The sequence below is a fragment of the Talpa europaea genome (genome assembly GCF_964194135.1).
Source record: "Talpa europaea genome assembly, chromosome: 12".
Classification (NCBI taxonomy): Eukaryota; Metazoa; Chordata; class Mammalia; order Eulipotyphla; family Talpidae; genus Talpa; species Talpa europaea.
The window spans coordinates 99,417,572-99,445,344 of NC_140079.1; the positions used below are offsets into that span (position 1 = coordinate 99,417,572).

Here is a 27,773-nt window from a genome sequence, read left to right on the forward strand (position 1 = left end):
CCTGTATACTATTTATGAGTGCAGGCAAGTACGTGGAAATCCACCTTTTCCAAGTCCAACCTTGTAAAATACGCACATGGAAACACCCCTGGTCCAGGCAAACAAAACCCACCACTCTCGTCTACAACTCTCATCCCTGAAATGACAAATGAGTAGTCACTTGTGCGAGGACACGAAACAAAACAAAACAAAAAAGCCACCACGACCGAGAACAGTTGATTCCTGGTAATTCAATGAAACCCTGTTCAGCTACAAGTGATGCGAGTCCCCTCGAGTCCCCTCGCGCCCCACCTGCTCCCCCAGACCTCGGCTTTTTCCCTTTCTGAATGCACCGCCGCAGTGTTTCAAGACAGGAGAAAGCCGTGCATGTCCCCACACATTTTTTTTTTTTTTGGTTTCCTTTTTGCAACTGGAAATAAAATTGCAGCTTCATGCTAATGAATCCAGTCTTGCCTAACTCCCACTGGAAATACAGGCGCATACACGGCGGCGCGAGGTGGTCACGGCACTGCGAGGTGGTCCCGGCACCGTGTAATCACCTTGCACACAACGCGATCCCTGTGGGCTGCACGCGTCCCCCCAAGTCCATTTATTAATCAGAGAGAAACAGAAGGAGAGAGAGAGAGAGAGAGAGAGAGAGAGAGAGAAGAGAAGAGAAGAGAGAAGAGTCTACCTACCCACAAATACATCATCATCTTGAAAGAGAAATCAAGGAAGAAAGGGCTCTCTGAAGTCTCCTTACTTCACCCAGAGTATCTGGAAGACTGAAACCAGTGGGTAGAAAATCTTGCCTTTTCCTGTCAAGTCCTCAGAGTCCCTCTTCTGTCCTTACACAAGGCTGGGTGTGCTTGTTTATGAGTTTACGAGCATGGCATTCCTTCAGTGGCACTGTGTGTGATGTGCCTTCCTTCCCGCTGCCTCTCGCTCCCTCTCCCCCTCTGCTTTCCTCTCTAACTCTTGCCTTTTCTTTCTCTCCTGTCAAGGCTGTTTAGGCAACGAATTCTTGGGGTGGCTGCTTCATGAGCAAACGCGCGCCCTTTCGCAGCCCAGCTACAGTGGCGAGAACCACCCCGATGGCACCGGCGCTGTGCGCAATAATAGCGACGGCGTAACCATAACACGCGGGGGCCCCCCGAGTCCGGGGGGGCGGGTGGGAGGCGCCGGCGTCCCCGCGGGCGGAGTCCACAGCCACAGCCGGCCGGCGATCCTCTGGGGGCGGGCGCCCCGAGTCCAGCATCTGAGAATTTGGGGGAACTCAAAGGACAGCTCCAGCCAGCCGCAGAGGAGAAGGGATGCCTGTGCGCGCAGCCACCCGGCTTCCCCTTTATCTCTTTAAATGCACTTCAGATAAAAGCAGCCTCCGGTCCGGTCCAGGCCTCCCCGGGCTCAGCGCACTGGTCTGCAGCCATCTACCGACTGCGCCGCGCCACTGCGGCTCGGAGCTGCCCAAGCCGCCGAGCTGGGGCCCCGGCCGGGGCGCGCGCCAACGCCAGGGCGCCGGGATGGGCCGGGGCTGCGGTGCCCATTCAGCAAATCAAAAGCAGCAGGAACCCCACCAAGTCAACCCTGCAAAAGGAAAGCCTCAAAAGCACTTGCTGGCGCAAATGTTGAGCCTCCCCTAACCCACCGATGGAGCTGAAGCGTTCGCTCTCGTTTGGAGATGGGATGTGCGGGGTGTATGTGTGTGTGTGTGCGTGTGTGTGTTTGTGTGTGTTTTCCCTTCTCCCTCAGCCTTTGCAATTGCAGACCTGGGGAAGGATGCAGTATGCATGCAACTTGATCATTTCGACAGGTTCTCTTCACAAAAATCCACAGGCTGGGACGCACAACCTCCTGGAATGATCCAAATATTCTTTTTTTCTTCCTTGAATCCATTGCCCTTTATTAGTTGTTCTGTTAAATCCATTTTTAAATTGTATACTGTATCTTGAAAATTATCTCCATCGTGGAAATCCATCGTGAAAGAGGATGGGGGATGCGATTTGCCGAGCATATTAATTGATGCAGTGCCCCATTATTGATATATGGACAAGGAGGAATTAATATTAACATGCATCATCTGCTTGGGGTGAGGGGTGGTGAGCCCTTGCTTGGGTCTGAGTTCGACCATGAGTTATATATTTACACATCGCATGGGAGAAATTGCCCAACCAAGCCCCAGGTCCATTTATGTTTCTACCTAAAATTGCCCGAGGGAAAATGTCATTTAAATAATTAAAATGCATTAGCTAAATTGCAGAATCATCTTCAGCAGTGGGCAGGTGGCAAGGCACCTGTGAAAATTGCCCATAGGTAGTCCCAGGCATAATGGGCAGGCAGGTAGGGGAGACCAAATCCTTGGCTAAGCCGTTAAACAAACAGTGATGGAGAGAACTTCCCAGCTGGCTTTCTCCAGGCAGCAAGAAAAGACACATAGCCACCGACTGGTAAGATCTCAATCAGGCACGCACAATGACCTCCCTGCTTACTGCATTCAGAGGCTTCAAGTCGAGCCAGTGGGATCCAGAGTGGGGTCACCAGCCGTCCTCGTTTGACAGGGATGGGGACATCCTGGGATGCAGGACTTGCACGTTCAAGCCAGGACAGCCCCCACAACCCAGAGGGCCTGGTTATCCCCGCCAGAGAGAAGCCCTACCCATACTTTGCCATTGCAGTTACAGAAACAAGGGACTCCAGCTGCTAATTCTAGATTTACATAGAGGTCAAAACAGACCCTTCTGGATAGGAAAACTTGGGGCACCGGGAATAACTGAGCACTCTGCTCTTTAAATATTAAAATGCGTATTTCACTCACTGCTGCCACGGACACTCTGCACAACACCTGGTCTGCGTCTCTCTCCCCCAGGGGCTTGGATCGCAGTGGTGGTGAGTGGGTGGTGCAATCGTTGGACAGAAGATAACCTAAAGATGTTTTTCATTGGGCCAATGTATTTTTTAATGTAAGTTATTTGCCAATGTTTAAAAACTAGATCTCAAATGTAAACCTGGAAGGACAATGTTTTTAGAAATATTGGATGATCCAGCAAATGGAGTGGGTGAGTGGGGGCAATGAACCAACGAGCAAATGGAGAGTGGTCACCCCACTCTCTAGGGGGAACGTGCTTTCTGCAGTCTCCACTATTCCCAAATACCCCTCAAGTCACATGTTACTCAAAATGGGTCCACTATTGCCTGAGAGGCCTGGCCCTTGTAGGCTTTCAAGTCTGTAAATGTCTTTTGACCTGATCTAGGCTATGAGAACACACACACATACACAACTTCAGAGGGAAAGTTGACATAAAATGTTTTCAATTAAATCCCATATATATTTTCTCCTTCAATATTTTCTAGTATCGATTAAGATGTTACATTAGTGAGAAAACATGATAGATATATAGGAGATAGATAGCTACATAGATAGCTACCTCGATACACAGATAGATGAGTGGATGGATGGATGGATGGATGGATGGATGGATGGATCAATGGACAGACAGCTCGAGAGACAGATGATAGATGGTTAATAGACAGCGCCAATTCTACATTGAAGAGCAACTTCATTTCACATGGGGCAAGTGAACTGGAGAACAACTGAATTCTGGTCTTAGAACTTCAACTTGTAGAAATGTTTCATCACCTCTCACATGGTCACCGAAGTCCACTAAGCACCACAAACAGCTGTGGTTTAAAAGTGGTCCCGTTACGGGCCTCCCCAGTGGTGCAGCAGTTGAGCGCTGGGCTGCGAAGCTGCCCACAGCCTCTGCAGTGCCGGTTCAATCCCCGGCTGCCAGGCGAGGGTTCCACATGGCGCGCAGACCTCTCCTGCCGCGCCCGCTGCTCCCCTCAGCAGTGTACTTCGTCAGTCTGCCTGTTCTACTCTCCCCTTTGGCTCTGGTGAATTCTCTCACCCTCCTGTGCTTCTGACTGTACCCAGTGCTTGTATAAATAAATAAATAAATCTTTTAAAAAAATAAAAATCAAAATCAAAGTGGTCCCATTACAAGTCACTGAAGGGAACCACAGTTCTAATTCAGAGGTTACTATGTTCTTCCCTCTCTATTTTTATTTTTAAAGATTTTTATTTTTAAGATTTATTTTATTTTTATTTTATTTTTAATTTTATTTTTATTTTTTAATATTTATTTTTATTTATGTTTGCATACGAGAAATGGGGTGCAGGCCAGAGGTGTGGGGAGGGGTGAGAGGATTCTCCAGACACAGAGTGGGGAGCAGAACAGGTAGATCTACTGAAATACTCTGCTTAGGGTGGCAGCAGGAAAGACAGGTGAGGTCTGCTGCGCCATATAGGTAGGCTCCCTGGCTGGGGCTGTCGTGGTGATAGCACTGAGACTTAACCCGTAGGCCACCAGGAGGCTCCTCTTCCCTCTTTAAGGCATGCATGACAAGAGAATTTGTTCAATACTAGTGTTTTTTTCTCCCCACAATTTTTCCTTCCCTCCACCTTTACTATGCCCCCACTCCATTTCCTGGGCCAAGGCATGCAAAGATATAGTGTAAAATTAAAACCGTTCCCCTTTCTTTTAACAAAAAACTACATCAAGTAAGATATAATGCACCATTTGACCAGGAAAGTGTAGTGCTCTATTTCCTGTGTCCAAAACTGCTCTCGTGTCTTTGATATAGACCCACCTGCCCCGATTCTAGTCTCTCAAATCAGCCCCACTCACTCTCTGACCAGTCTTGTAGGTACTTGTGTTCATGACCATTGGATCACAATTCCATGGCAGGGATTTGAACAAGGGACCTTAGAAGGGGATGGACAGAGAGAGAGTGCCTTGAAGAGGTAACAGGGTGGGGAGAAGGACCCCCAAAGACCCAACTGGGCTAGACATCTCTTGGTCCCAAGAAGATAGCTGCAGTGTCCTGGGCAGGCTGGATTCCAAGTGCCAGGACTCCAGCTTCTCAGCCGCCATGATTCCTGCAGATGATGGACAGAGAGCTGAGCACTCAGCCAAGGGAAGCCATGGGTCTCAGAGAGCCAACGTTGCCATGACAACCACTGCCAACTTATGGTCCATGACCCCTCCCTCGATGCCTTCTTGGCATTGCAGTATGCACCCCTAGACCTTTGCACATGTGCACGAAAAAGGATCATGAGGGATGGGAGTGATGAATAATGAAATATCTTTCTAGTAACTAAACTATCATCATCTCCAAGAAGCACAGCTGATCCATGGAGAGGTGGATATGCCGTCTAGACTCGGTAGCCTGCAGCAGATCCAGGAACTGACACCTGTTATTTCTTTTCTGGTTCTCAAAAGTGACCACTCTCAGCTTCTGTTAGCACAAGGCCGTCTCCCACTTACCCTCTCTCTCCTCTTGGCTTGCGCCCAGCCCTCCCCGTCTGCCCTTCTGAACACGTGGTCCCTCTGTAAGGAGTGAGGTTCACTCAAGATGGTGAGACACTTCATCCGGGGGACACAAGCAGGAGACAGCTGTTCCCCATAAATCAAGTTTGGGAGCAATAATGATTCCTCTATGCTGGAGTCCAGAGGTTAAACAGACAGAACAGAGCATTCGGTGGGCTGCCCCCTTGGGGGTGTCAGCAAATTATTTTGAGGCTTGAAATTCTTTTTGTGGCCAAACTGATTATTCAATCAGTTCCTCAAACCTTGTTCTATGAGCAGAAGATGTTTGAAATGTCACCACCCCCAAACTTCCACTTTAAATCATTTCAGTAACAATGTAAACAGACTCAAATATTCCTTTCAAATCCAAGTCTTCCCCATTTGCAAACTGGCTGGTGGTCCGGGAGCCACGTTCACGTTCACAAGAGATACACTTAACACACCTTGACCTTTACTCCATGCTCAAATAGGAATTACTTTTAGATAATCAATCCCGTTATCAATGATCAGGTCAACACTTTAACTTATCAATTGCAGAAGCAGTGGCCTAAAATCAACACTGATTAAGCTATCGGTGACCTAATCTGCTAGAGAAATCGAACACCATTTTGATGTATTAGATAATAGAGGATCATCAACACTGGACTTTCTACTTGATGAAAGAATGACTTTGTTAAAAAATTAAATATCCCACTAAACACGACACTGAATGTGAGAAATGATGTATGAAACCCAACATACTCAGTGCCCGACCTTTATTAATTCCATGTACTTGGCGCCCTGGCTGGGCACTATTCTCTACAAGAACTGAGTCCTCAACGGGTAGATTAATTTCGAGGCACCATCTTCAATTGTGCAGTCCCTTCAATGTCCAGCCACAGGTCAGATGCCCTGAGGGAGTCCACAGAGCTTCTGGACAGCAGTGGGTGAGGTCCACCCTGGGGCTGCAGCGCCCGCAGGGACCTCCGTAAGGACAGCCTTGGGGGCCTCCATCGCTGTTAACCACATCATGTAGGAGGAAGCCTGTCCCTTCTTCTTCCCCTCGAAGTCACACGGTTGCCCCTGACCCAGCCTATTCTCTCTGGCTCCCTGAGCAAAAACACCCTTCCCCTGTGCTAGACTGGACGCTCCAGCAACTCCAACTACATCGCCCCAAGCCCATCCTGCTAAGGATGACCGAAGTCACCAAACGTGATGCCCTTGACGGGGAAATGGTGAGCCATAGTTAATCAAGAAGGACAGTCGAGTTAATATTGGATTCCACAGACGGATATTGCTCAAATCATCCATGTGAATGAGGCCAAAGCCATTGGTATGGTATTTTAAAATTACGTGTTATAAAATATTATAAAATATTTAAATGAACAACAATAAAACCATCACTTCATCACCCGGCTCCAGGCTGGGACTAGAGCACACGTGTGTAGAACAGTGTCTAGAACTCCACGTGTGTTGGTGTAAGCACGTGTGAGCACACGTGTGTTGCCCTCCTTGCTGCTACTAAATTGGTGGGGGGGCGGACGTTCGTTCTTCATGCTCTACACCCCCCAGGTGAATTTCTCTGAACCTAGGGGCCTCTGCCCTTCCGTTTCCCCATGAGAGGGAGTCAAAGGAAGCTGGCCAGAGACCAGGACCCAAGTCGCAGCGAGAGAAGAAGAGCTGCATCCTGTTCCGTGTCTCAGTGAGGCCAGCACGGTGGGGGCAGGACAGTGGTGCCCCGGCTGGACAGCAAGTGAGCCCCGGGGCCAGCTGAGTACAGTCTTAGCCATGGCCCGTGCACTTCGAGGGCTTGATGAGATGCCACCTTCCTCCAAAGGCCCCCTGGGCTGTGGCTGGAGGGGAGAGGAAGCTGAGGAGTGGGGTTGGGACTGGGTCACAGCTCCCAGCAATAAATGGGGGGGCCTGGACCAGGTGGCGTGGCGCTGGCAACCCCAGCACTACCCAGTGTCATCAGTGATGCAAAGCGTCTCCTAAAATGAACGGTGCAGCCAATTCCAAATTGCTGATGTGCAGTTGGACCAAATCGAGCGTGAGTGCACCCCAGGAGAACACGGAGCAGAAGGAAGAGGGCAGGGGACAGCGAAGCACTCTGGATCTCAGCCTCGGCCAGAGCTTAAGTAACTAGAGGAGAGTGATCTGCAAACTATATAACAAACACGAAGGAGAAAAATACACATTTCCTGGGGACTAGGGCTCTGTTAAATTTGTTCAATACAAATAGTCATTTCTTTGGCATTGAAGACACAGTGAAGGAGGCTCTGCCAGGATAAAGACAGGTTACTCATTACCAGGACTCGGGCAGAAAGAAGCAGCTCCGGGAAGACGGGCCAGGCGTTGGAGGGAAATAATCTATTTATACCAGAGTTCAGCAATCTGCTGAGTTTGCAGTCGGGATCTCTGAAAATTGCTTGTCCACCTGCACGGGATGATCAGAGATCAATGGGAGCCTTCTGGTGGCGCCTGACATGGAACTGCAACGGGAAATTGTATTTATTTTATGTACTCAGCTTTCCCTTTTGATCGAGGCATAACAAGGCTACATTAATTGCACGATCTTTTACATGCTGATAGCACATGTATCTGCATACATATTATACATGCACACACATATGCAATGCGTATACACACATATGACACAAAATTACCATTTTAACATGTAGAGCTCATCTGCATTAAGTGCAGTCACGCCACGGTGTGACTCTCTTCACCACCGTTCACAGCAGTTTTCATGTTGCATCATTAAAACTCTGCACCCTTGGAGCACCAACTCCCCACGCCACTCCCCCTGCAGCTCCTGCAGCCACCATTGCCCATAAAAATGCACTAATGTTAAGCAAACGGCTTTACACACATGAGCACCTGTACTTTGCACATATGCATGCACACACACTCACGCCTCTATAGCCACCACCCAGATCAAGCGCCTGAACCCATCAAGCACCCCAAAAGTCTCACTCCTGCCAAACTGGGGAAGGTTATTTCTTGCTCTCATCTTTCAGGTTCTCTCTCCATCATAATGCAAAAGCATTTATGAGGTGCTTATTCACTATGGCATTTTATTTTTCTTTATACGGAGGAAGAGAAACAGATGTGACAGCACCTCTATATTCTCCAAGAATTTACAACCTCAAACTGACAGAAGAAGGACTTTTGGCTGCCGAGGTCTCTGCTGCACCCGGGATGGTGCCTTACAAAGTGCAGAACAGAGTCTCCGGCCTCCCCTGCAAAGCAGGTGCCTGTCGGTTTAATGGCACCTACCTCCCGCTTTCTGGGAGCACATGCTGGCCTTAGGATTCCTGCCCCGACAATCCTGAGGGTGCGGGGCCCAGGCAGGGCTCCCTGGGGTGGGGGCAAGTGAAAGGGGGCTTGACCAAGGAAACATGCGCAGCCTTGGGCCAGAGCTCAGGGCGCAGAGACGGGAGGAGTCCGTGCACGAATCTGCCCTTGCCTCCACAGCTGAGCTGCCCCGCCGTCTCAGGCATCTCAGAGAATCCCCTGGACGTCGGCAACAAGAGCGATCATCGGCCGTTGGGAGATGATGCAAGAACAAAAGGGGTGAGCACGGGTGCCAGGCACCAGTGCCCAACACCTCGCAGGCTCCGGCACGAAGGCCAGCACAGAAACGATTGCTACGGCGCCTTTTCTACTACCATGAACTGAAACGGTCTCCCTCTGGGCCTCAAGCTCCTTGAAGACGGAGGCCGCCTTCTCGGTGTCTGTGCTCTGGTGTGTGCCACACCGTGCCCCCTGGTGAACACGGGTCACACAGATATCATCGCTGTGCTCGAAGTTTTGCTCCTGCTCCCGCTGCCACCCCCCACTTCTCCTCGCCCTGCTCAACAGAGACGGGGTGTGCTATGGTGAAGGAAATGTGACCTAGGATTCTGTCCCCATGCTGCTGTCCCAGGAGTGGGCACAGGGACTGGGCTGCCTGGCATGCATCCCTGCTCCCTGAGGATTAGTGGCAGCCAGGCTCCCTGGCGGCAGCGGGTCCCGCGGCAGGGCCCGAGGCTGTGACGGAGGCTGCAGGGGCATCCGTGCACAGGAGAGAAGCTGGTGTCGGGTGGAGCTGGCTCCCCAAAAGCTACGCTGGAGAATGGATGCCGAGTCTCTCAGGCGATGACCTTGATTGAAAACAGATTTCCAGAGGTCATGGGGTGAACATGTCACCGGTAGGACATGCCTCGTCCAACACGACAGGTGTCCTGTGAAACGGGACAGCAGACACAGAAACGGACATGCGCGATAGCAGGTGAAGACACGAGAACAGCCGACCCCACTGAAGTCCTGCGACCCCAAGGTAAGAAACACCAGGGACTCGGGGTGAGCCCAGAAGCCAGGGCAGGCCCAGAGGACTCTCCCCAGAGCTCTGAGCACATCCAGCCTGCTGACACCCGTGTCTAGACTCAGGGCTCCAGAACTGGGCGACAGGGCATGTCTGTGCCCTTAAGCTACCCATTTACGGTACTCTGAGGCCACCTGAGAAGCCAACACTCTGGCCCTCTACAGGGGTCCGGAAGCGCCTCTCTTTTTTTAAAGATTTTTTTTTAATTTATTTATGCATACAAGAGCTGGGGTACAGGCCAGAGGTGTGGGGCATGAGAGGATTCCCCAGAGACAGGGTGGGGAGCAGAACAGGCAGATCCACCGAAATCCACTGCTGAGGGGAGCAGTGGGGAGACAGGAGAAGTCTGCTGCGCCATGTGGGTAGCTCCCTGGCCGGGGATCAAACTCAGGCTGCAGTGGCTGGTGATTGCTTGGTAGCTCTGAGACTTAACCCCTTGCACCACCAGGGAGGCCCCATGAAGTTCCTCTTAACAAGAACGTCCGTGTGGCTGATGGTAATCAGGGAAGAAGGCAGTTCACCAAGCCCAGTCAGTCCCAGCTCCTGCTCCGTAAGGTGACCGATTCCTAGACTCGCTTCCACGGTACGGAAAACCCTGGACGGTGAACATGGGGTGTTGGGACAATTCCTTGCTCTTTCTCCATCGTTCTGCACAAACACTATGACCACTGAAATGCAAAGACCATGAGGCGGTACCAGCAGGAGTGGGGCCTGCCTGGTGAGGCACAAGTCAGGGAGCAGGAGCACCCCAGACGCGCTGCCTGCGTTGGGGGGAACATCAATCACGGAAGCCGAGTCACGCAGGAAACGTCCCAGCCTCAAGTTCACTTTCTCACCACTTGACTTAATGAGTTGAGCAAATACTTTGGCTCCTCAATAAAAGCACCATCTCAAGTTTCTTAAAAGGGATGCAAAGTGGCTAATGGACTGGGAGAAATTGGTTGTAGCTGGAAGCACATTTCAAAAGTACATTTTGTTTATATTAAAACCTCATTTAAGTATCAGTTCAAGGGAAAGCTGCTAACAGGGCAAGTTTAATATGACTAATACTTGTACCTCAGAACATTCCATTCCATTTCTACCCAAGAGATATCATTTTAAAAACATCTTAATGTCACTAATAGGGTAAGAGGCTGCTAATATGGTACAAAATTATAACACGAAGACACAAACGTGATACCGAATATTTGCCGCGGAACTCGGAGCAAATGTGATCCTTGTACTAATACAACGTCAGACTGCAGCCTGGCCTGCACCCCACCCGCTCCCCTTAGTCTGTGTTTGTGATGTTACAAATGGCACCATTGTTCACACATTCATCTTGGGGGCTGTGCACCTTGGTGCTCGCTAATAAAACTCTGGCTTTGTCGCTGCCTACACAAACCTAAAATTCTCATTTTGGCTTTTTTAGGAAAATTCATCATGTACAGGCCATGGTTTGTAAAACGGCATTTGTTTGAGTCGTTCAATGTGGAGGTTACCTATGTTTCTGAAGCTGCTGAGCTGATGGTACCTCATCCGGACACCAAGCGCCCTCCTTCCGGAGCGTGTGAGCAAGGACTCACCTCACTGGGCATTGCAGGTGCCTCTGCAACCTCAGCGCACAGGAATGAGTCCCTGGAGCAAACACTTCACAGGCATTGAAGAGATTTCTGGCAGAGTATTGCAGGTGCATCGAGACAAGTCTGGTAAGCTCTGGGGTTATCCACTCCATGACCCCGCCCCCCTAAATCAACTTGACCCTAGCTCACTTGTCCCACCCACACCCACTCACAATGCACACCCCATGCTGTTCTACAAGTGCAGATCGTGTTTGAAAATTGCTAGAAAGCATTTAACAAAGACAACTGACAGCGAGTCCCCTGTGCCCAAGATAGTTGACGTTTCTTAAGCTGCACCAGAAACTGTCATCATCCCCAAGCTCACTCGTGATTGTCTTCTCAACTTTGACCCGGGGCAGGGATTTAAAGTGTTGAGTCCATAGTATGTGTAAATGGTTACAATGAGTGTCTTGGTGGCCACGGGAAAGCAACATTTCCTGTTTCCCTGTGTTGCTGACTTTGGGGAGCACTGGAAAAAATTCAAATATTTTCAGGGGCTCAGACAGTTGGCATACTTTGGCATACTTGAGCGAAGCGAGAAGGGTACGAGGCATAGTTTTTTGTGTACCAATCACTGAAAATAGTCTACACTTCCACAAAGAGATTTGGCATAGCCTATTTGTTTGTTTGTTTGTTTAAAAGATTTATTTTATTTATTTATGCATACAAGAGCTGGGGAGTAGGCCAGAGGTGTGGCGGGTAGGGGGGGTAAGAGGATTCACCAGAGACAGAGTGGGGAACAGAACAGGCAGATGTACTGAAATCCACTGCTGAGGGGAGCAGTGGGGAAACAGGAGAGGTCTGCCATGCCATGTGGGTCAGCTCCCTGGCTGGGGATCGAACTCATGTCCCAGTGACTGTGGACAGCTCGAATAGCTTCATAGTGCTGTGCTTAACCCTTTGCACCCCTCCACCCAGGAGGCCCCTCCTATTATTATTTAATGGACCATGTGTCTTGTTTTGGTCTAGCTTTAATTTTTCTACTTTAACAAAGACAAGAAAGTTTCCCTTCCCACTTATCTCACTACTAAGAAAAGAAGACAGCATATGTGTGACGATCAACAGCAACTGGCAAAGTATAGTGTGTACAGCCTCTAGATAAAGCCACAATGATTCAATCTCAACAAATTATATCCATGTAGGAATGCATACCTGATTTCCCAGATATGTATCATTCAAAAACATGTTGATCCTTTAAAAAGAAGTCAGAGGTCTGGATAGGTGTATGACTCTTGTGGATTTTTAAGTATTGGGCACAAATATTTTCTTCATTCATTACATATACTAAAAATTTGTCCCAAAGAAACAGAATAGCCAAAAGTTTTCAGCAATCATCTTGCAGAGTTTTCTTTGGCAACATGCCAGTACTCTCTCTCTCTCTCTTTCTCTCTCTCTCTCTCTCTCTCTCTCTCTCTCTCTCTCTATATATATATATATATATATATATGTATATATATATACAAATCCTGCAAACTAAAACCAGTCAATGCTAGAATTTGAAGACTTTGGTCAAGAAACAATGAAATGCTTTTAGTGTCGGGATGTACAGGAGAGGGGTGATGGGACAACTGTTTCCATGATTAAGTCAACCCCAACAACCCCCTGTGTACACAAGACCATGCCAGTCTGCACTGGACAATAGAACAGGCAGTGAGATCAACCCCACAGCTTCAGCACCACTTGTGGGGGCTTCCAATGTTAGAACCCCATCTTGCTGCCATTAGGTTTGAACTATGCTCCCTCCATATTTTGATGGGTTCCTACGACTCTTCTCCCTCTTATTTTAAGTCTCTCTGATTTCCCCTTGGTGCATCTATCAATGAATCCTCCTTCTACCTCTCCTTACTCTCACCATGTCTAAGCAACCCAGGAGTTCGCACAATGTTCCATGGGGGTTGACTGTACGGATCTTAGTCACCTAAACTCAGATTGCAGAGAGAGATGTATAGCAAATGTAAAACAGACAATATAAAATCGACAAATATGGATCTTCTTACCTAAAGCAGATGTACTCTGTGTATCTTTGGCTTTAAGAAATGTCTTTATATGTTTCTCATTATGTTTTTTTCTTCATATTTGTCTCCCCCTTTCATTATATTTAGACTAATTTATTTTCCTATATTCTCTGGATGAATAAGTTGGCATTTTCACCATATTTGGATTTTTTTGCCATTATTTCTTCAAATATTATTCTGTCCCATTTTCTGTCTCTCCTCCCCATGTGGAACTTCAATATATGTATTTAAATGCTTGCTATTGCCTATAAATCACTGAGGTTTTGCTCAATTCTTTTTTCAACATTTTTCTCTGTTCCTCAGTTCTACTGTTCAATTCTATCCTCAAGCAGACTGACATCATTATCATTTTATAATTTGCTGTTTACATTTCAGACTCTCAGTTTAGAATATCAATTCGTTTGTTCATACTTTTCATTTCACTCCTGAGACCCCCCCATCTATGAATCATAGTGTCCATCTTTTCCTTTAAATCTTTTAAGACTTAAAACAATTATTTTTACTAATAATACCATGAGTACTAGCCCCAAAATTGGAGTCATCTTATCGTCTCTTTCTATTGACTATTTTTTCTCCTAATCAGTGACCAGTAAATGTTTTTGTAAAGAGCCAAGAAATAAATATTTCAGGCTTTGTGGACCATCTGGTCTCTGTTGAAACTACTGGGCCCTGCCACTAAAGCACAAAAGTAGCCAGAGGAATTATGCAAGCAAATGGGAATGGCTGCATTCCAAAGAAACTTTATTTGCAAAAGCAGGTGGCTGCACCACAAGCTGTAGCTTGCCAATCCATGCCCTCAATCACTGTACAAATTTTCCTCTTCTACACGTCTGGTATGTTTAAATTTTAGGGTGGACATTTAAGTAGACAGACACACTATGGGTTCTTCCTTTAAACAATAGCTGAGTTTGTTCTGGAAGCACTTAAATAATTGGTATACACTCTTGACACTGTCAGGCTCATTTTTAATGCTTATTTAGGGTAAATCGACTCTGGGATTTGTCCCTAGAGCTAAGGCTTGGCCCTTAATATAGGCAAGACTTTAGCTAACATTTTCAAAAAAAAAAAAGCATCAGAGGTAAAACATTTAAACTTTGCAGGCAATATATAATCTCAGTCACATATCTGTTAACCCTTTAAAATCATTTTTTTAAATATTCCAAGACTACGGGCAATACAAAACGTTCCATGGGCCAGATTGGCCTGTGAGGTATAGTTCATTGATCCCCACCCTAAGAAATTCTCCTTACCCTTTTTCTGGAGTCTCAGCTAAATATCCAGTATCTCTACCCTGGCCTTGGTTGCACAGATACTTCTCTCTGCTCTGACCCACAGAGCCTGATCCTACATGGAGGTATCCCTGAAAACATCCCAGTCAGACAACCAGATCATGGAGACTTCTATCTTCTATACGGGTCTGCTTCCTCTTGCGCTTACCCCACACATTCCAGCCACCTTATCACTACAACCTCTGTCATCTTCTTCTTTGGCTCAATGAACCCTCTATTCCCAATTTGGATGCCACTTCCCTGCAGCTATGAATGAGTCATCTGCCCACGTATGGAGCTGGTCAGATGTGGGTTCCCTTTCACAGGTCTCTCTTTCCTGGAGATTGACACCTCCATGCTGCCTGGGATCCAACCTGAACTGAAACCTTGGGTCTCATATGTTTTCTCCAGTTTTAAAATTGTTTATGGAAGAAATCACTGTGCCATTGCCAAAAGCAGATACATTCTGATATCTTGTTCAAGGTCCACTCTCTGGGATAGAAGTAATCATCTGGGTTAAATTATTTGTTGGTGTATATACTGTTTTCTTTTACTGTGTCAGCAATAAAAAGTGATATTTGTATAATATTATCAAACATTTATTTAATGCCTACTATGTTAAAGGCATGAGGGAATAGAGCAACAAAGAGAATGAGCATTGGTTCAGCCCAGCGTGGGGGGATGTTACATATAAAGGAATCAGGAAGGTAAGAGACGGAAGCCAAGAACACATAAGCAACTCAATAATCTAGATTACTACAGATCATGAGTAAGTGTAATGAAGATGAGAAGCATGGCAACAGAATAAAGAGTAAGAGTGGCATAAATTAAACTTTTGAAAGGTCATTCTGGCCCAAAAGAGTGAAGGGAACATTGAGTGATCATAATTTACTATCCAAACCAGGACTTTCTTTTTTTGATTTTTTTTTTATTATTTTGTATATTTTTTACATCACTCCTCATTTTTATACAATGTATGCTTTATCATCTTGGGTACAGTCCCTGTGGAATACCCACCACCCATTCACCTGTGTCCCATCACCATAGTCCCTTGTGCTCTTCCTGCCCCTGTTTTGATCCAATTCCCTCCTCGCCCTGTGCAGAATGTCTGTGCAAAGCAGGACTTTCTTTGTGGGATGGCACACTATCCATAATGATGGCAGAACAGCAGTTACCACTGGGACAGTTCCAGGAAGCCCTTGATATAAGTTCACCCCAAAAGGGAGAAAGAATTGGAAAAAAAAGGCCAAATTGTTTGAAAGCTGTTGGGGTAATGGAGACTAGAAACCTTGGAGGTCTCAACTAAGTGAGAGTAGGTCTGGAGAAGAGTTGCCATATTTGAGAGAGATCATGCATCTCAAATCTAAAGGAAGGAGGAGAGAAGAGGACTATGTGGGAGTTATGGGTGACATTTTGATTTCTAGTCTTAACATCTCTTATAAAGAGACAGAGGAAGAGAGAAACCAGTTTAATGGGTGTGGGTGGAGAGGAGCGGTAGAGTGAGAATTTGGGTATGTTAAGTTTAAGATGTTCAAGCAGTATTTAAGTTGAAACAAAAAGTTGCCTTTGTGCCTTAAAAGCTAGAACTTGGGCAAGACTTCAACATTGGAGAAGAAAATATTGTCTGAAAATCTGCCTCAGTCCCTGCAGCTTGGAGAGTAATAATTCTTGCTCTCACAATAGCTGATTTCATACCCACTGAAGGCATTTTCTGCTGCCTTGCATTATCATTATTTACTTCTCCATCCCCCACCTTCTAACAGAGAGTGTAGCCCTTCAAGGGCCGATGTCTATTTTCCTGGTAGTATATATAGTAGATGCCCAACTCAAGTGTTTAGACTCCAATGATGGATGCTGCAGGACCAGTACTTCTTAGAAGGGAAACTTTAGGGCACCCACATTTCTTAGGCAGATGATGAGTTTAATCCAGTGGGACTCACACCCTTCACTCAGGGCGAAGATGTGCTTACAAAGGGTCACTTTGTTTATTAGGAGTTCATTTTTCTTAATGGCAAATGTAGCCAGAGGAAAACTTGACAACATGCTACTCTGGGCAAAACTGCATTTGCTAAGGATTTTCCAAATCCTGTGCTGAGTGTGGCTGTTTCGTGACCACTCCCCCCCCTACCAATACTGTCTCATCAGCTCTGGGGTTTGTCTCCTTCATTCATTTTGGTGTTTGTAGAATTACTTTCCAATTTCTCAATCTGCATCATCTTAAGCTGAACAGGTAAATGTCTAGATCTCCAATCTTTAGTTTGAAGCAAGTTGTGGTTAATATACTAGGCATGATGCTCTTGGCTATTTAGAAAATTACATTCCCTGAGATTCTAGCCCCAAATCACTTCATGCAAAGGGATATTACTCTGCTTTAGAATATTTAGGAGCAAATAAGCAAAACCAGGTTAATCATAACCACTTACGCATTAACTCAGGTATCTTGAAAAGTGTTCGAATTTTAATTCAAACAGCTATAAAAACATGCCTTTGGCTTAGATCTGTCAAATCATATATTCGAGCAAGGTTAAGGGTATACAACCATTGAAAATAACAGCATAGAAATCACCAAAGATAGTTAAACCTCTTAGTTATCAGCATGTGCTCTGTAGGGTGGATATCTGTGTGTGTGCTCACTGTATCTTAGGCAGATAAGATTTCAGACCTCACCCTTCCTATCCAAGAGGATTCCATATTCTTAAAAGTACATTAAGCATCACAAGGGAGAGAAGATAAATGTGTATTTTGTAGCAGCAAACGTACTGGTCTCCTCACATGTGAGCAGGACATTGTCCTGACAAAATCATGTGCCCCATTACCTGTCCGCTCAGCACGAGTTGCCAACGGTTGGGAAATGCGGTGAGAGTAAAAGATCAAGGTGAAGCTTCTTTGGAATCTGTTCAATCACCCAGGACTTCCCTCAGACATAGCCTCAATGTTTTATGAAAGAGAAGAAAAGGAGGGGGTGGACAAAAAAAATGACTACCGAAAAGCCAGCATGACGGAAAATCTACCACTCAGAAAATCTTGCTTAATAGAATTGTTCAGTTCTGATAGGGTGTCTCTCATTACAGGCAAGGTGCTAGCTCAGTATGGATTTCCCCAGAAGAAGAGCTTGAGTAAAAATCAAATGCAAATACAATGTCTGGAGACGGTCTAAGGCAACATCAGGAGGGAAGTGAGAAAGTGAGATGTGGATTAGGAGGAAGCCAATAAAGATATGTGGACATACCTCCAGGAAACTGGCATTTAGTCATGTTGGGACTCTGGAGACACCTCGCTAAGGGCTGAGGAAGCAGGGGACACTGACCCACCGTTACCCTGTCCACCCTGAGTTGGGCACTTCTTCCAGGGGTATTAAAATTCCCCGAGGGTCTCCCCAGTGGCGCAGCGGTTGAGCAGGGTTGAGAAGCTGCCCGCGGCCTCTGCAGCGCCGGTTCGATCCCCGGCTGCTCCCCGGCCACCGGAGGAGGGTCCCACATGGCGCGCAGACCTCTCCTGCCGCCCGCTGCTCCCCTCAGCAGTGTCCTTCGGTCCTTCTGCCTGCTCTGCTCCCTGCTCTGGCTCTGGTGAATTCTCTCACACTCCCGACTGTACCCAGTGCTTGTATAAACAAACAAACCAAACAAACAAACAAATAAATAAATAAAACATGCCTCTATAAAAAAATAAATAAATAAAATAAAATTCCCCGAAACTCCTGGCTTGCTCTGTTTGCATGAATGAAATACACTCAGTAGTCAGAATAGCAGCCCCCATAAAGAGGGCCACTGGTGTTGTGAGTGAGTTGTCTTTGGCACATGAAGTCGATGAGGGTCGTGTCAGGCCCCAGGCGTTCCCGAGAGTCATGCAATCACTCAACCACGCGTATGCTTTATTGAACATTTAGGTGGTATGTTTAGATGATTCTTGTTGGAATAGTTTTTCATGTTCATTGCCTACTTTATGCAGTTTGTGAGTAAAAATCAACAAAACAATTAGACAATAAAACAATATGGAAGGGGCAGTGCTGTTATGATGGATGTTACCATCATACTTATTTGCAATAGGTTCAAAAGACAGACATAGGTGACACCTCCAGCGCTGACCATCTTGGACATCTTTGGATGGTGGCTCTGGATGCTCTAGCCTCTGGCGGTGCAAGCTCAGCCTGAAAATGCAGGTGGCTAATCTCCAGGACATGGCCTCCATTCTAAGAAGAACTTTCCAAACTCCGAAGAGATAAAATGCTATGCCCTTCTCTCGTCTTATCTGGCAGGAGGCCCCAACATTTTAGCTCATCTCCTCCACGCAGGGACATGCCTACTTTGAGTTCAGACAATCCAGGTAGAAGTAGAAGCAGAGTACCAAGGTGATGAACAACACAGATTATAATCGGAGAAAATAGTTCAAGTCCCAGCTCTACCAATAGCCGCCCTTCATGAAACTAACATTCTATCTCTCCTTGTCCCTCAATGAAGGGGGATTAAAGAGGATCTTCCTGTGAATTACAGGGATGTGCCCAACGATGAGTGGTTTTAAATATTTCCAGTCAGTGCAAGCTGGAGCTCTGCATTATTTTAGGTGTTCAGGAAACTAATTTTGTAACCAAAGAAGAATAACGCCTTCAACGGGGCAACCCTATTTGATGAGTCAAGGAAATGTAGGCAAACATCATCCCTGTGTGGCATAAACGCACGATTCCCTCCCCTTGGCTGCCAGTGCTGAAAGGCAGTGCCAATCCGCAAAGGCACCAGGGAAGCATTTCGGGAAATGATACAAGAGCTGGCTTTTAGCAAACCTTTAACCAAACTCTTGGCTCTGCAATTCTCCAAGTTTAGCATATTTCCCCAGTGTATCCGCGAGGAGTCTTTGATCACAGGCAAAAGGAATGGGCTCTGATAACTTCAGCAGAAAAAGAGATCACTGAAGGCTGTGGGGTAGCTCAGGGGAGTGACGGATAAGCAGGTTTAAATATGAAGGAGGACTCAGGGTGGACCTGCAGGTCTAGCCCTCGGAATTATCTCCGCAGTCTCACCAGGACGTAATTTCACCCCTGAAGTGAATCAAGTCCAGCTTGTCATCACTTTTGCTCCTTTTCTGCATCCCTGTAGTTAATCTCTGCTACGGTTTAAATATCTGTGTCTCCCCCTGAATTCACATATTGAGATTCTAATCACCAATGTGAGAGTCTGAGGGAGTGGGCCCTTGGGAGGTCCTGGAGGTGGAGCCCTCCTGGATGGGCTCAGTGTCCTCCTAGCAGAGCCCCTACGCAGTAGCCCCTTCCCCGTGTGCGGGCACAGCGCCAGGTTCTGTGACCTAGAAGCAGGTCCTCACCAACCCTGCTGGCGCCCTGATTTTGGATGCCCAGACTCCAGCACTGTGAGAAATAAGTTTCCATTTCTTCTAAGCCACCCAGACCGGGGTCTTTTGCTGTAGCAGCCCAAAGGGACTAAGACACCACCCAACTTTTGGAGGGTGAACACAACCGGCCTGCCTCGGCTGCACCTACATCCCTTGATTGATTTTTTCCAAGACTGAACATGTGAGGGGACTGAAGTAACCCCAGAAGGCCAAGGGAACACCTTGGCCACCTCAGGGTGGGGAAGTTTGCTGGACGCCACCAACACAGACACGTGTGTCCACCACACCTGCTCTCCACCCGAATACACACCGCCAAGATGAAACCCAACAGCTCCTGCCCCCTGTAGCAGGAACCACAGATGCCTAATTTATCTGCTTCTTGTAACACTCCCTATCCGTTTGTTTTTCTGTTTGTTTTTATTCCGCAATGGTATTTAGATCTTGGAAGAGCAGAGCAGGAAGACAAACGGTGATGAAGCATCAGTCATAGAAATGAGGAACAACTATGACAAATTGAAATGTCAGCATTATTAGTGGTTTGCTTGAAGCTGTTTGATACCAATTGAAAGATAAAACAAGAAATGGAGCAGATTTGCCCTGGAAAGGGGAATGATGACTATGGATAATGGGCTAAAATTAAAGTGAAGGAAGGGCCAGGGACTCTGAGGCTCAGTGTCCTGAGTGTGATGACGATGGAGTATTCCCCAAGCAAACGCTGAGATGCTTTCTCCAAGGAGGAGCCCTGCCTGGCATCAGCGAGATGGGGTTCAGTACCAGGCAGGGCCTCTGTGGCGGGGCCGCCCAGCTTTGCCGGAGGTAACACGACTCACGACGAAGCTGGCAAAATTGAAATCTGGAATGGGTAGGCTGCTTTCTTCTTGATCCTTGGTGTTCATCAGTAAACAGCCTTGCAAAAATTGGGGTGCAAATGGGATCTACAAGGAAGAGCGTGGAAGGCCAGGACTTGTGAAGACAATATTCTTTTTAAAATGTTTTATGGATTTATGGATTTCTAATTTTAGTAAGGAAGCTCCCCTGGGAGATTTCCCAGCATTCTGATGGTCTGATTTTCTGCAGTTTCTAGAAGTGAAGAGCTAATTACTTGGGTATAAACTCCCTTTGGTTGGGACCATTAGTTATATAAGATTACAGCAAGCATCCACAGCTGTGTCTCTTCTGTACGTGTGTGTACGCAGGCACCTCACATTCCACCATACACACCCCCTGACACACACATATACAAGAGCATATGTGGGACCTATAAGAGCTAGTCAGGGGCATTGACAGTGCAAATCCAAGGCCCACCCCAGACACGCTGGATTGTTACTTCCTGAGTCTGAACATTTGGTAAAACTGCTCATTACTGAAGGCCGGCATTAGCTGAGCATAGCTCCTACCCCAGAGGACAGTGTTCCTGCTTCCAGAGACTGGACAATCAAGGCCAGTAAGTGGCTAGACATTTCTTAAGAAAAGATCGTATTCTGAACCACAGTTTTCAGAGGACAAGAACAAGAATGTGTATGTAGAAAATATCACCTGGCTCAGGAGTTCCAGAAATTACTTGCTAAGAGAAGAGTAAGCAAGGTCTTCCACTCTGGACTATAGGGTCCTGAGTCATTAGAGGCGGAACACAAAGAGCAGCCCGTCTGGATCTGCATCCCACACCCTTGTGTGGGCTCTCCCTATGCCTAAGATGCTGTCTCAGTTGGGAATGGGAGAAGGTAATAAATTGGAAGCCTTTAAAGCAAGCAACCACGCTGATGCAGAGATAGCATAAACCTTTGCTTTTAATGTATAAATTACAGTCTTATGTCTTCATTTGCTGATCTCTATCTCTGTTGATTGGAATCTCTACTCATCTTCCCACATAAACCTCATTCACATTTCATAGTCTCCAGGAAAGGTCAGCCAACTATGGCCTAAGGGCCAAATCTGGCCCACCACCTGTTGTTATAAATAAAACTTTATTGGAACACAGCCTCAGTTGTTCATGGCTTTCATGTGACAATGGGAGTGTGGGACAGTAGGGACCTGATGACCAGGGGAGTCTGTTAATCCCTTTACCTGGCCCTTCACAGAAAAAAAGATTTGCTGATCCTATGACAGATAATATGAGGGCTGGCTCTGTTTAAAGTGGATTAAGAATTTCAAGAGACATCTGAAAGATTCTTACTGCAGAAGCTTCCCAGATCCTGAGAGTCCTTTCCGCCTAACGTTTACAGTCCTCTCACTCACGGCCCCGACTTGCTTTCCTAATATGTTTCCAAAGCATTAACTTAGTTTTCATAGAAACAGCTCTTTTTCTTACTGCACTCATTTTTCATCAGTTTACATAATATTCCGCTAAATAATGTAATTACAATAACAAGTGCAGCTGGCAGAAGTAGGTCTGGGAACGAATACAACTGACTCCTGGCAAGGAGACAGCTCAACGGGCGAAGAGAAAGGTAAGGCTGTACAAAAGCACCTCGTCCCAGCATGCCACGGGCCCCCACCCGGGTGTCCCATAAAAGCACTGGGCAGTGTGCATTGCTCAGGGCATCTGGCCACGTCCCCCTCCCTAGAATCTCTCAAGGCACGGTGTCACTTACACGCACATTTTCCTGTCATGGCTATTTGGCCAATGGGTCTCTTCTCCATTATCTGTGGGGTGGAGGTGAGCTGGTTGTGTAGGTTTGCTATACCACGCTGTCCACCTCCTAGGACAGTGACTGGCAAAAGCTTAGCACCAAAAAAAAAAAATATTTCTTGAATAAATAACTGAATGGAAGCAGGCAACCCTACATGAGTCACCCTAAATCTGTGGATACAAAACGCTCCATCTTTTGATGTTGCACCCCAGAGGGGGCGGGGGCTTAGGATCCTGCTGGTCTAAGAGCCACTGCGGAAGGGTGAGTTTTAGCAGGAGGAGGCAGGGAAGGTGTCTGTGCCTGGGACAGCTGGCTCCCAAGGCCACCGGGAAGCTTCATTATCTGATGCCCAGATGAAGGCCATGGGTTTAAGCCAAGATGATCATTAGCGATTTGCATTCTGCCATCCACATCACTCTTGTGAAATGACAAACGCGCTTCTAACTGGCAAATTAAATATTGATGACACACATCTTCCCTACAACATCTTTCCCGGGGCTGGCACCATCATTTCAGGGTTTCTAAAGCTTCAGGCCCTGTGTCACGGTGCTTGTCACGACTGGGGGGCATCTGTAATGTGGTGGAGTCAATATTTATCTTTAAAGAAACCCACGTTTAACCTAAACAGATGTTATTTGCCAAGGAAACTTTGGGTTGTCACTACAAAAGGAAAACCTATCTCAGTAACCATTTATATAAGTTAATGAGCAAAAAAGTATTAAACTCTGACAATTATTAAGGACCTTTTCTACCCCAGACACTTTCGAGGGGCCGTCCACATTAATTTTCCCAGTCTTCGTTTGCACACACATCACACAACTCAGGAAACACCACTATTGTCTCCTTTTTACACAGAAGGGACTGGAGCACAGGGGGCTAGAGAAACTCACACAAGGAGTCAATTGCAGTCTCCAGACGCCAGCTCAGAAGGCCTCGCTCCAGGCCCCTCTTCTTAACTACTGTATTTTACAAACACTATTTTTGAAGTCTAGGTAAATGCTTTGGCTGCTGCAGGCACTGAGCCCGAGGCGCACTCCCTCCCTGTAAAGAGCGCTTAGGCTGTGTTAGACACTAGTTAAAGATACGTTAGTTTCAAGTGTCAGTTTCTCATGGCATGAAAGGCTGGAGACAGAACCGAATGGGGAGGGGAGCCCCTCTCAGCGCTGCCCCCCATGACTAGGTGTTCACCTCCTGAAGGCTGTAAGTGCCACCCAGGAAAATGAGGCTACCGTGGGCAGGTGTCCTGTAGGTGGGGCGCAGGGGATCCTGCTGGACCCTGATCTCCACATCTGGAGGGGATACAGGCATCTTTGGGGTATTTACTCAGCTGGCAACAGGCCCCTCCCAGCAGTGGAATCTCCCCTGTTTATTTACTCTCTGCTTCCTGGCACAGTGGTGGGGAGCAGGGAGCTGCAGGGAGTGGGGGCAGCTGGATTCCTCCTTGTAGGAATCTGCATTAGAATGTGCCCCTGCTGGGGCTGGTGCACAGGAATCTTAGAGACTGGGAGGTGCCAGGTACACCTGCAAAAGGGAAAAAGGAACCTTTTTCAAAAGAAATATCCACTGTGACCCACAAGGAAAAGCAAAGGAGGCTATAAAAGCTGGCTGGCCTGTCAGCACCCCCACTCTGTGGCCATCCTGCGGGGTGGGCTGCCCACCCCTCTGCTCAGGCTGCCTGAACCCGGCCTGCTATTTGCTTAACTAAGTGAGCAGTTGTTTTGCTTTACACAAGCCATTCCACCGGGCCAGGAGGATGCGAGGAAAGTGTCCCCATTTACACCCAGGAAAACTGGAACTTTGGGAGCATTTAGAACTGAGACAGGAAACTGAGTGCCTAACCAGAGCTCCTGACCCCCCATCCCCTGGGGAACACCTGTTAAAATCGCCAATAAGGATTTCTGACCGAGAACAGGTATTGACCCACCGGGAAGCCAAGGCTTTCCCTGCTTAGTGGTGTCCTGACCTAGGGTGTAGAACAACAGCCAAACCAGCATCTGATGCTCACAGCCCAGAAGAGTCCTCTGTAGCCAAACACTGTGTGAGTTTCACCCCTGCCCCAGGACCCTGTCCCAGGTCTGACCATTAGTGGCGTCTGCAGACCACGGAGAGACACCACGGGCTGCTCACGACACGCCGTTCCTGTCCACCCCTTTCCCCCACCAACTGCAGAAGCTGGAGTGGTGCAGGAGGGTGTCTGGGCCACAATCACCGCCCCATCAGTGCCACTCAGGGGGCAACTGGGAACTCCTGCTTGGTGGTGCCTTTGTGTCTCGGGGGCTGAGCTGGGTGATGGGAGAGGTGCTGTGGGTGCCACTGAAGGAAACATGCACAGACAGCCCCAAAGGCCAGGAGGCGAACTACACAGAGACCCAGAGACCGCCGTGCTGGCCAGCTCCAGAGGGAGGGGGGCCAGGCCTGCAGGCGTGAGGCTGCCAGAGGGTGCATCTGAGCTGAACCCCCAGCCAAGCACAGGCCACGCTGGGCTCCACAGCACGCGCTGGCCATGTGGAGGACCAGTGGCTCCCTTCTGAGGCAGGCTCAAGAAGACATTATCCTTTTCCTCCCAGCCAAGGAACTTCAGTTCTGTTGAGGAGCCAACGTGCCTTCCCTGGGATGAAACTCTCCGCTACAGACAATCGCGGAGCTTCCGGGTCAGTGCGTAGAGCTTGGTCAATGACACACAAGAGAAATTCTGCAGAGAAGGGCTCTGGGAACGATCCCTCCAACATACACTAGGAGGAAAAGGCTCCTTTTCTGCTTCCCTCCCATGTAGGGTGTTGTTCTGCGAGGAAGTGCCATTGGGAACAAGAAAACATCTGGGGAGCAGGAGGGAGAGGCCAACGCCACCAAAGCACCGTCCTGATGCCAGAAATTCACTGGACAGAGTCCGGGGCTAGGAGGGGATGCCATGTTTTTGTTTTTGTTTTTCCTTTAAATAACACTTAGCTTTTTGATAACTTGCAGATTATATACCCCAACTGAAAATGGGTACAACTTTACAGTCTTTCTCAGCATGTGTTCCACATCCAAAAGTGCACTGTGATCAGAGGAGTGTGCAAAAAAAATTGCCTGTAATAGTCATCTCTCTGTTCTTTACTCTTATATAGAAAAGACTCTGAAAAGTCCTGAAGTAAAAAAAAAAAAAATAGTTTGACTTTCATTAACTTTGTATTTCATAAAATTAATCAGTGAATATTTAGATTTTGTAAAATTGAATAGGACAAGGACTTCAGCAAACTCATTTTGCACAAAATAATTAAGGATTTGTGGGGGACAAAAAAGGGGGGAGAGGAGCAGGTCTAAGAGATGCAGCCCCCTTCTCTTGCCCCCCTGCTGGAAGGGGAGAGAGGAATACTGCTCCTTTCTGCATTCCCTGCTGTTTCCCAGAGACCAAGAAAAAGGGAGAGGTCTTACAAGCACCCACTCTGTCTCTGAATTCTGACAGCATAACGGAATGCACTAATGAAGGACTCTAACTTGACACCCAGCCATGGTCCAACCATCTTGTACAGCAAATCTGGAAATTCAGTTTGATGGTTGCGTTTAAAACATGTTTTGCAACGTGTGGCTGGCAGGCAGAACCCGTAAGTGATGTTGGTCACTAGACAGAGACCTATTTTTCTCCCACTGTCTCTCCTCTAAGGAAAAAAAAAATGAGATGAAGGGGAAAAGCATTTCACTGAGCTGGCTGGGTACTGGCATGTCAGATCCGCACCAAATTTCTTACAGAAATCCTAAAAAAATAATTTTCCTCCTACGGGGGAAAAAAAAGCAATGACCGATGACTTTAATCAAGGCCACTTTCTTCTGAGGAAACGCACAGACTAGAGAGGAACAGAGGGAGAGGAATGGGTGGGAGAGGCAGCAGCAGAGAAAAGAAGAGGAGACAGAAAATGCCTCCAGGTGAGACACAGATGTCAAAGGTGAGGTGTGTCTAGCACAGGTGTGTCCTGCCAGGTTGGATGGGAGGAGACACCTTCACCGCATCCCCTTGCGTACTCGGTTGTCAGACACATAAAGGTATAACCTGGCACGTAAATGTGCATCTATCGACCCAACACACAAATCAGTTTAACGCATAAAAGCAGAGATTACAACAGCACCCCAGCCGGTGCTGTGGGAGTCCTTGGCTGGGGGCTCGAGACACCCTAGGTTAAACTGCACAGTCCATTGTGTCAAACGTGGCTGAGACACGTAACAGGCAAAGGAGGCACCTTCTCACCTCTGAACTTCCCCCTCTCGACACGTCCCCGTCAATGCAACATAGCAGACCCTCCAACTGCCAGCAAACCTTTCATTCCTCCTGTGTCTTAACTCGCCAGGTGAGCCTCCTGTGGCTCGCAGCTTTCAATATTGCCTTAATTTTGGAGCATCTACCAGGGACTCCTGGAGACAGAAGCGCCTATTCCTCTCTCACGCTGACCTAGTTCTGGCCATCGTCCTCATCCAAACAGGAAGAGAAATCTGAAGTTGCAATACATTATTTACTAGGATGAACCAGTAATTCAGACTGCAGGGGAAAAGCAATAAGAGCTCTAGCAAGCTTAAAACATCTTGAAGGCTGGTTCATGGAGGAGTCACAACGAATGCAGGCGCAGGCACTTAGGGGCGACGTGGGTAGAGATGAGAGGTTAATAGAGAAGGCCGTGCTGGGATTGTACACAAAATAAATATGCATACGAGCAGAAGAAAACCTCGACTCGCTCGCTTGGTGCCACGCAAGTGGATTCTGTTGTTGTTTTACTTAAGGATTTAACAGACCGGACGCCGCCGACAGCAGCTGCAGAATGGAAGGCCCCCCACAAACGTTAGGGGCGTGCTCTGGAAAGCGACAAGGCAGCGGGTAAATGGCACTAGGCGGGCTTAATAAATTATTCTGATTTGCGACATGCCCCAGCCCCGAACGTCACGGTTAGGGTTTTCAAAGCAGCCCACCGCACGTGCCTCTTGTTTTTACAGGAATGTGGAAACACGAACACAAGCACCTCGTCCAGGAAAAGCTGCCAGTTTCCACCGGTGACATTAAACAGAGGCCAATTATGACTTCAAATCTGTCCATCCAAGACATGAATGCATTAAAAAAAAAATACCGGGGGCAGAGGTCACCCTGACATTTCTTCAAAGAACATGCCCGTGCCAAGAAGGTTAGCAGACACACGACGCCAGGAAAGCAGAGTCAGGCCGCCCAGCTCCCCCTAGAGCAAAGCATGCTCTGCTGTCTGGGCC

The 27,773-nt window shown here is 47.5% G+C and overlaps 1 protein-coding gene across 5 annotated transcripts in view; it reads right to left on the minus strand.

The window, feature by feature from the left end:
• RBFOX1 (RNA binding fox-1 homolog 1) overlaps window positions 1–27,773 on the minus strand; it is a gene marked incomplete at both ends in the record, with an annotated part of 929,893 nt that overhangs the window by 504,462 nt on the left and 397,658 nt on the right. The window lies entirely within an intron of this gene.